Here is a 9,291-nt window from a genome sequence, read left to right as displayed (position 1 = left end):
CTTATCTATAATTTTTGAGTTTTTTAAAACTAGAGGTATTTGAACCTTATCTATAATTTTTGAGTTTTTTAAAATTAATTTTTATCAGAATATAGTTGATTTATAATGTATTAGTTTCTGCTGTACGGCAAAGTGAATCAGTTATACTTATTACATATATCCACTCTTTTTTAGATTCTTTTCCCATATAGGTCATTATAGAGTATTGAGTAGAGTCCCCTGTGCTCTACAGTAGGTTCTTTATAATTTCTGAGTTTTGCATCCATAGTACAGGTATCAGTTTCCTGTGACTGTTGTAGCAAATTACCAAAACTTGGTGGCTTAGAACAACACATACTTGTTCTCTCACAGTTCTGGAGGCCAGAAGCGTGGAATCAGTTTCACTGGGCTGAAAGCAAGGTGTTGGCAGATCTGTGTCTCTGAGGAGACTCTGTCCCTTGTGTCTTCCAGCTCCCTGTGGCCCCCGGCATTGCTCGGCTTATGTGCGCCTCTCCAGTCTCTGCCTCCACAGTCACACTGCTGTTCCCGTTTCTGCGTGCATCTAATCTCCCTCTGCTTTTCTCTTACAAGGACAGTTGGGATGGTATTTAAGACCCACTCAAATCATTCAGGATCATCTCCTCATTTCAAGATCCTTAACTTAATCACATCTGCAAGGACCATTTTTCTAAATAAGGTCACAATTTACAGGCCCAGGCTTAAGAGGTGAATATCTTTTGGGGTCATTTTCAGCCTCCCATAGTGCATCCATGTACCTGTTATATAATTTAAAAAATAGTTTTTGAAGGGTGGGTGGAAAATAATGCCGATGGCTGCTGTGTGAAGACCAGGTAGGAGGTGCTTAGACTTGTGCAGGTGAGAGGTGACAGTAACCTGGACTTGGGAGGTGGCCATGGTGATGAGACGAGTGGAAGGAATTGAGATGCAACCTGGAGATAGTTTTTAGGAGTGGCTGGTGGGTCAGATGTAGAAGAAGGGGGACAAAGGAAAAAAATAAGGATGACATATGTTTATGGCCTGAGAAGCAGAGAGGTGCCAGGTACTGAGACGGGGAACAGGTGTTGGGGGGCAGGTTTAGAAGGACAAACTTGGGAACTTGGGCTATAGCATATTCGTAATACAGTAAATATATTTTTCACCTTTTGTAAAATGATCAGAATTACCGAGCCAAGAGAATTTAGTGTTTTAATAAATTGAGTGACCGTGGGTTATCAAGGTCTGGGAAGGAGGTTTGGTAAGATCACAAGGAAGGCAAAATGTTTAGTAGATGGTTTGCAGAGCTCCTGGCTCCTTCAGCAGATTGAGTGACACAAGGAAGAATCATAGACAATGACTGCTCAAATGACAGCAGAAGGAAATGGTTCTGAGGTCTGTAGGTGGAGCTCCCTGCACCTGACCTCTGATATTTGCTCTCCACGGTGACTGGAGCTCCTATTTTATAGCTTCCACCTGTGAACATAATGCTAGGACAAACAAATATTGTATTTGCATCTTTTCACCTTCCTTCCAAATAGTAACACACTGTTTATAGAAAACAAATGTTTTATTTTGCAAATTCTTTATTTCTCTCTGACCTGGCAGGGGCTTTCGGGTCAGACAGACACAGGTCAGGCTGACGGCCATCTCTGCCACTTACCTTGTGACCCTGGGCTGGTTACCCAATCTCCCTAGGCCTAAGCTTTCTGGTGGGATTGTTGTGAAGGTCAGACTGTGTGCTTGGTGTAAATGTTTGATGTTCTTACTATTACCAACTCAGCTGCACAGCCTTCAGGTGTCTCCCTGTAGTTTTTATTTGGAAATGCTGAAATACAACATTTCCTTCATGATAAAAACAAGCCCCAAATGATTCAGGTACCTTTTTTCTCCCCGCGAGGCCAAGGCTACCTTTGAAGATTGCCTATAAATGAACAATTGTAATATTTCTTCTTTCAACATTTTCTGTTCTAATAGGTTGGGTTTTTTTTAAAAAAAACAACTCTGTTCAGATACACTCAGCAGCAGTTATCTGGGAAATTACTGCAAAACAACCCACCTGCTTTAGCCCGAGTTCTGTAGATCCCCGAGGCAAAATGGGGATAATTACTGAGGGGGATTATCAGGGAACCTTCATATCATCACCTAACCCTTCTCTAGGATTCCTTAGCGCAGACCCTGTAAACATCAGCAGAGAGCCTGTGAAATTTCATCTGGTTTGAGCTCTCTTTGTTTCTAAAGGTAACTAATGTCTGACAATCTCTTTGCCCCACCCCCAGTCCTCTTCCCCCGAATTTTATTTAAAGAAAGCAAATCCAGTAAACAGATTTCACGCAACCATTGCTGTTAGGTGAATTACCAAACAGGGTCTGGCCTAAATTTGCAAATGAAGACAACCCAAACTGATTTGGAAACCTGTCATTTGTAAATGTTTAATAGCTGAAATATATGGCAGTTAAGAAGTTGTTTAAGAAAAAAAAAGTTGTTGTTTAAGGTTAAAAGACTTGGTCCCAGAAGAAGGAAAAGCCATACTGTCATGAGCTGTTTTTTTCTATTTCTTTCTCTTTGCTTTTCAAGTGAAATGAGATTTTTCCCCATGAATATGGTGACTTTGACAATTGGTGCCTTTGCTCCCAGATGCTAAAACTTGTGAGTCCCCAGGCCACCTCCCTTCTCAGTGAAGAACGCTATTCCTCCCCTCATCGTGGGTTGAGGGCTCGCTGTGACGACAGAGGCCCCTCTAGCAGGGGATTGCTCCCTTGAAATGAACTCTAGGTGTGGCCTCGGAGGGACCTAGGCCTGCCCCTTTTCTCCCTCACACTTATTTCTCAAGACAGCTCTGATGGAATCTAAGAACTCAGCATCCTTCAGGTCATGATTTAACTGTGTCTAAGGAAACAAGCTATGGATTTAGCTCATGGGTTCTCTAAATGCAGTGCCCCAACCAGTGACATCAGTATCACCTGGGAACTTGTTAGGTAAATTCCTGGTCCCCACCCCATATCTCCAGCATCAGGAACTCTCGGGCTGGAGCCAGACAGTCTGCTTTAACTAGCCCTGCCTGTGGTTCTGACACATGCTGAGGTTTGAGAGCCACAGGTCTAATTCTTGTACAGATTCAGATAAATTTAATAGAAATTTATGTATTCGCTCACCTCCTCCCAGGTCTACTTTTAGAGCTGTACAAATCGGGCACAGGGAGTCAAATGCCAGGCAAAGCATTTGATGCTGGCAGGTCTCCTAAAGCTGACAGCTATGCCCCTCCTGGGGTCCGACTTCTCAACAAGACAAACATCTGGAAGCTTTATTGATGTATCTTCAGCCAGGGCGAGTGGGTGGTAGAGGGGAAAGTAACCATCCCTTTTCTGTTTGAAAATGTTTAGCTGAGTGATGTGAAGATTTCAGTAGATCTGTGACAAGATCAAAGACCATAAATTATTTAACAGCGGCTCTACTTTTGTGGAATTATTTAAAGTATCATAATTGCAGTTCAGCTTCCCAGCCTTCATTTTCAAGTCTGGAATTCTGTTGGGAGCTATCATAATCACTGAAGAGGATAATATTACAGGCTGGGTATAAAAATATCTTTTTAATGACTAGCAAATTAGTGAAATGTCTTGACCTGAGTGGAGACCAAATAGAAGACAGTGTTTTTATGAAGGGGGGGAAAGACTAAATTGTGGCCACATTTTTATTCTTGTTGAATTCTCTGATCCTTAAAAATGTCAGTTGATTAGATAAAATTTGTAAGACAGTGTATCAGTATAAGTGAGGAAGGGCCGTGTGGCACACAGAGGTGCCTTGGAACACGTATAGTTTTGGTTTTAATTTTAGCATCACAGTCTGAAAGTCAGCCTAGGTGATTCATTACATTGATCCCACATGAACAGCTTTAAGGATTCTTCTCACCTGACCAGTACAGTAGGACCAGGGTTCATAAACAAACAAACAAAAACGGTTTCTGAGACTCTAGGCAAATGAGCACCTTTACAATTTTCCCCTGTAAATCAAATAATTACTTGCTACACATATTTTCCAGTTTTTATAGCTTCTCTAACATTTAACCTAAGGAGTCATAAATTGATCTGTGTGGATTTAGTTTTCAAAATAACAGGTATTCCAGTAACAGCAAAGGCAGAACAGATTTTGCCAAATTTATAACCTTACAGGTTTAGAGTTTTGAACCGAAAGCTTGAAATTCTTGTGGTGTCAAGACTATTCGCAAAAGCAACTGAGAGTCTAAAGAGATGGCTCTTGATATCAACTAACTCTTTCTGAACAAGGTCTTAATGAATTAATTTTTAACCAGTCAACCACAGATGTACCATAGTTCCCTTGGCATACACATGCATTCAGAGTGAAGGGTCAAAGGCACCTAATTAATTCATGCATTTGAGGCTATATTGACTCTGTACTCAGTTTTTGTAAAAATTAGAAATAATTAACATACATGCAATGTGTCTCATGTTCAGTGGGCCAAGGACAAGAAAGAATTTATTGTACAGTCTATAAAATACTGTCCATATTATCTTTTAACCCACTGTGCCTATGCCTTGCACAAATTTATTCAAGGAAGATACTCTGTGTTGAAAGCTGGAACATTTTGTGAAATTTGCCCCAAATGGTCTGACATTGCTGTACAAACAGAAGTTGTTCCTTTCAGAGGGCTACCCCCAGACCTGCCCGGACTGCAGACGCCCTGGCTGAGCATGGAGGAGGGCCATTCCTGCTTGCCTTCTCTCTTGCCCTGATACTCTCTTCCTTGCTTAGCAGCAACTCCTCCGTTAGACACAGGTGACCCTAGGAATTCCTGTGTAGGTGGGTCTTGTTGATCCCATAGTCAGAGCCAATCACATGATTCTGACACCCACATGGGAATTATCACAGGCTCGCAGGAGAGGAGGGTCCTGGGAGTTCACCAGTTCATTCGGTCCATTTAAACTAGCTCAGAAAGATTATCCAGAGGCTCTTAGAAAGGCTTTGGTAACTCATTCTCCAGGAAGGGCTTGTTTTTTTCCCTCCTCCTATTCTACAACAGTAGCTCTGTACTAAAACATCTTAACCCACATCATCTCAATTAATCCCTCTGTCTATGTATTTCAATTGGCTAATGGAGCCCAGATTTAGAAGTAGGGCCTTTGATTCTAAGTTTTAATTCCCACTGTGCTCTGCTGCCTCTTACTAAGTCCTAAATCCATGGCAACTAGTATCTTGAGGGTGCCTCCCAGTTCAGGGGCACTTTCTCATATAGAACCTGATGGATATGACTAACCCTCACAAGAGCCCCCTGAGGTGGGTGTATTAAATCCAGTTTACCAATTCGGATTTCAAGGCTTGAGAGTTAAACTATTTGTGTAAGATCACCCAGTCTTGAGGTGAAGTTAGGATGTGAACTCAGCTTATTCCTATGGCTACTGCAAAACCCATTTTCTTTCCACGTGTGTATAGATTTCTTGATGCCTAACCCAAAGCTTATCCGCCATTATTGTTTATTCTTGTCCTTTCTTCTCCAGATTCAAAACACATTCAGGATAGAAGCTTTGGAGGCTGAGTGTACATCATTTGTTCATTTACTACTTTCATTTGCTATATATTTAATTGTGTGTCAATTCATTAAATTCATTGCATATATAAAATGAGTTAATACATTTACATGCTTAAAATCATGCCTGGTGCATAATGCACACTCAGTAGATGTTAATTATTTTCATTCATTTATTTATTCATCATTTATTGAGTTCTTGCTCTGGGCCCATCACTGAGAAGTCTCTACAGGGGAAACCAGAATAAATATTATTTGTCACCTTCTACTCTACCAAGATTCCACTTACCTCTCTTATCTCCTAGACTGTAGTCTGCATGGGGTCAGGGACATACCTGTATCATTCACCTTTGTATCTCCAGTGTCTAGCACAAGGCCTGATGTATTTTAAGTACATAAAAATATTTGTTGAACAAATAAATGAATGCTTGGACATTGAAGAGTTGATAAATTTTTTCTAAATCATCTCAATCTAGAAATCAAATCATACCATTCAGGTTGGGTTGTCATGATTATTTCCTTTGTTGTCCCGGCTGTCTGAATGGCACCTGTTCACACTGTATCTGGTGAACCTCCCCTTTTGTCTGTGTTGCGGTGACACATACTCATCCTAGGCAATGCCCAGGGAGTTGGTCTCCAGGCCCAAGTCCCTAAAGATCCTGACAGTCGTAGGAAACCCTGATGGGACCAAGTGTAACTGAGGCTTAAAGAAGTTTACTCAGGGCTGAAAAGGCCTGCTTGGGAGTGATCCGTTTGCAGGTTTCAGCCACTCCCTAAAAGGAAGGCTCTTCCCAAGACTCCCCAATCCTGAGCTGTGAGCTCCATTCCAGAACTCTCCCAACAGCTTGCTCTGTAGCTCCAGGCCAACTCCCTGCATCTCTGAGACTTCTCAGTTTGCCCTCTCAGGAGTGGAGGTTGTGCTCCAGCCCCTGGAGTTTTACGTGTGTATGTGCAGGTGGGGTAGGATGTGGAGGTTAGAGAGATTTCTGAAAGCTTTGGCATACTTTGCGACTGTTAGCCCCAAAGAAACTCAGCACCCAGAGCGAAGGGCCAAAGGCACTGGCTGCCTGAGTGCTGGAAAGGCTGGGGTCTAGCTCCAGCACGTGCCTCCTTCTGTGGGCTGCAGTCCTTGCCAGCAGGGCTCTGACTTGCTTTATTGTGCGCTGCTGCAGACATTCACAGAACGGAGATGACAAAGGCAAAAATTCGCCCAGGGCTTCCTCCAAGGGCAGCCTGCAGCAGCTAGCACGGTTTAAGCAAGTTGTGAGGACACGTGGTGCAGAGAGGGAACGTGGCCACATTGACTCAGTCCTGAGAGGAGGCCAAGGAACACACTCTGACCTCATCATCATAGGACCTGCCAGTTTTGAGCATCTACTGCATGCCATGCCCTTTACATATTGGGTTGGCCAAAAAGTGCCTTCGGTTTTCAAGTACAAATAAAAGGCACATTTTCATTCTCACCAACTGAACAATGTATTCACCCTTTTGTGAATACCCTCTGCCATTTTTCAGGCAACTTCATAATTCCGTCTTCCCAAAACTTTTTATCTTTTTGAGCAAAGAACTGTTCCAGGTGCCTTTTACAGTCTTCCAAGGAATTGAAATTTTTTCCATTAAGAGAATTTTGTAAAGACCTGAATACATGGAAATCCTAAGGTGCAATGTCTGCTGAATACGGTGGATGAATCAGAACTTCCCAGCCAAGCTGTAACAGTTTTTGCCTGATCATCAAAGAAACATGTGGTCTTGCGTTATCCTGATGGAAGCTTATGCATTTTCTGTTGACTAATTCTGGACATTTTTCATGTGCTTTTCGAGTGCTGCTTTCAGTTGGTCTAACTGGGAGCAGTACTTGTTAGAATTAATCGTTTGGTTTTCCAGAAAGAGCTCTTAATAGAGGACTCCCTTTCAATCCCACCATATACACAGCATCACCTTCTTTGGATGGAGACTGGCCTTTGGTGTGGTTGGTGGTGGTTCATTTCTCTTGCCCCACGATCTCTTCCGTTCCACATTATTTGTACAGTATCCACTTTTCATCGCCTGTCACACTTTGTTTTAAAAATGGAACATTTTCATTACGTTTCAGTAGAGAATCGCATGTGGAAATACGATCAAGGTTTTTTTCACTTAACTTATGTGGAGCCCGAACATCAAAGCGATGGACATAATCAAGCTGGTGCAGATGATTTTCAATGCTTGATTTGGATATTCTGAGTATGTCGGCTGTCTCCCGCGTGGTGTAACGTTGATTGTTCTCAATTAATGTCTCGATTTGATCGCTATCAACTTCAACTGGTCTACCTGACCGTGGAGCATCATCCAGCGAGAAATCTCCAGCACAAAACTTTGCAAACCACTTTTGCCACGTTCCATCAGTCACAGCACCTTCTCCATACACTGCACAAATCTTTTTTTGTGTGTTTCAGTTACATTTTTACCTTTCTTGAAATAATAAAGCATAATAGGGCTTCCCTGGTGGCGCAGTGGTTGAGAATCTGCCTGCCAATGCAGGGGACACGGGTTCGAGCCCTGGTCTGGGAAGATCCCACATACCGCAGAGCAACTGGGCCCGTGAGCCACAATTGCTGAGCCTGCGCATCTGGAGCCTGTGCTCCACAACAAGAGAGGCCGCGATAGTGAAGAGGCCCGCGCACCGCGATGAAGAGTGGCCCCCGCTTGCCACAACTAGAGAAAGCCCTCGCACAGAAATGAAGACCAACACAGACATAAATAAATAATAAATAAATTAAAATAAATAAATAAATAAATAGAGCATAATAGGCCAAAAATGTTTCTTTTCTCTTCTGTCTTCAGTATTAAAATGGCTACACAAAAATTCACCAATTTGACGTCTTCTTTTAAATGCACGCTCATATGAGAGTGTCACATATGATCTAACAATTGTTTCGAATGAAGTTAAAAACAAGTGCTACTAGAGCCACCTTACAGAAAAAACCGAACGAAACTTTTGGCCAACCCAATATTAAAATATCATTTAAATTAATATTTTTGCCCATCCTGTGGAGCTTGAATTGAGAACCTTTCCCTCCTATGCACTTTTTTTTTGAAAAAGGTAAGTCAATTAAATCTTGGTGAGGTTACATATTTCCCCTGCAGAAAATAAAGAAGGTGTGGGAACTGAACCCAGTTTTGACACCAAAAGTCCATGTTCTGGACCACTTTACCATCCCACCTCGTTTTCCATGCAGCTCCCCACTGGAGCGCCACCACTTAAGACAGGTGTCTTTGTAGCTTTCTTATTCTTCCATGTCTTTCTTCCTGATGTTGGGCCATGCAGCCAAAGTTGCACAAACTTTGGTATATAGTAGAAAGGAGTCTTATGTTCTCTCTGGGTTGGCTTCCAACAGGTCTCTGTAGAAACTCTTATTGTGTTTATGAGAAACAAAGCCAATAATATATTCTTCGCGTCCACTACATCCAACTCCCCCAAAATTAACACATAAGAGTGAGAGCAAGAACACAGCACACATGTTTCTCTGGATTCCAAGTACAAAACGAACTTGAAATTCCAAGTGGAGACTGGGTGAATTCTGACACTGGGTTTAACATAAAAGATCTTCAGATTGCATTGTGCTATTCTAGCCAGTCAGAAACTGGATTTCAACTCTCTTCTCATGGTCTAGCCATTTTGCCATCATAGTGACAACTTTATTGTCTACGTCTCAAACTCTGAGAAAAATTAGAAAGTGCTCAGTGTTGGTTTCTTTGAGAAAGAAAACTGATTACAGTTGATCTGACTGGGAAATGGT

General features: G+C 42.1%; 1 long non-coding RNA gene across 1 annotated transcript in view; it reads right to left on the bottom strand.

Annotated features, from left to right (window-relative positions):
- Positions 1-7,615, bottom strand: part of LOC309611734 — a 35,834-nt gene extending 28,219 nt beyond the window's left edge. Inside the window, exon 1 of the long non-coding RNA XR_014234709.1 lies at positions 46-7,615. This is a non-coding gene — a long non-coding RNA (uncharacterized lncRNA). The remainder of the gene's footprint in view (positions 1-45) is intronic.
- Positions 7,616-9,291: the final 1,676 nt, after the last annotated feature.

Source organism: Balaenoptera borealis (assembly GCF_965194805.1).
Source record: "Balaenoptera borealis genome assembly, chromosome: 15".
Lineage (NCBI taxonomy): Eukaryota > Metazoa > Chordata > Mammalia > Artiodactyla > Balaenopteridae > Balaenoptera > Balaenoptera borealis.
This window is presented reverse-complemented; position numbering and strand designations above follow the sequence as displayed.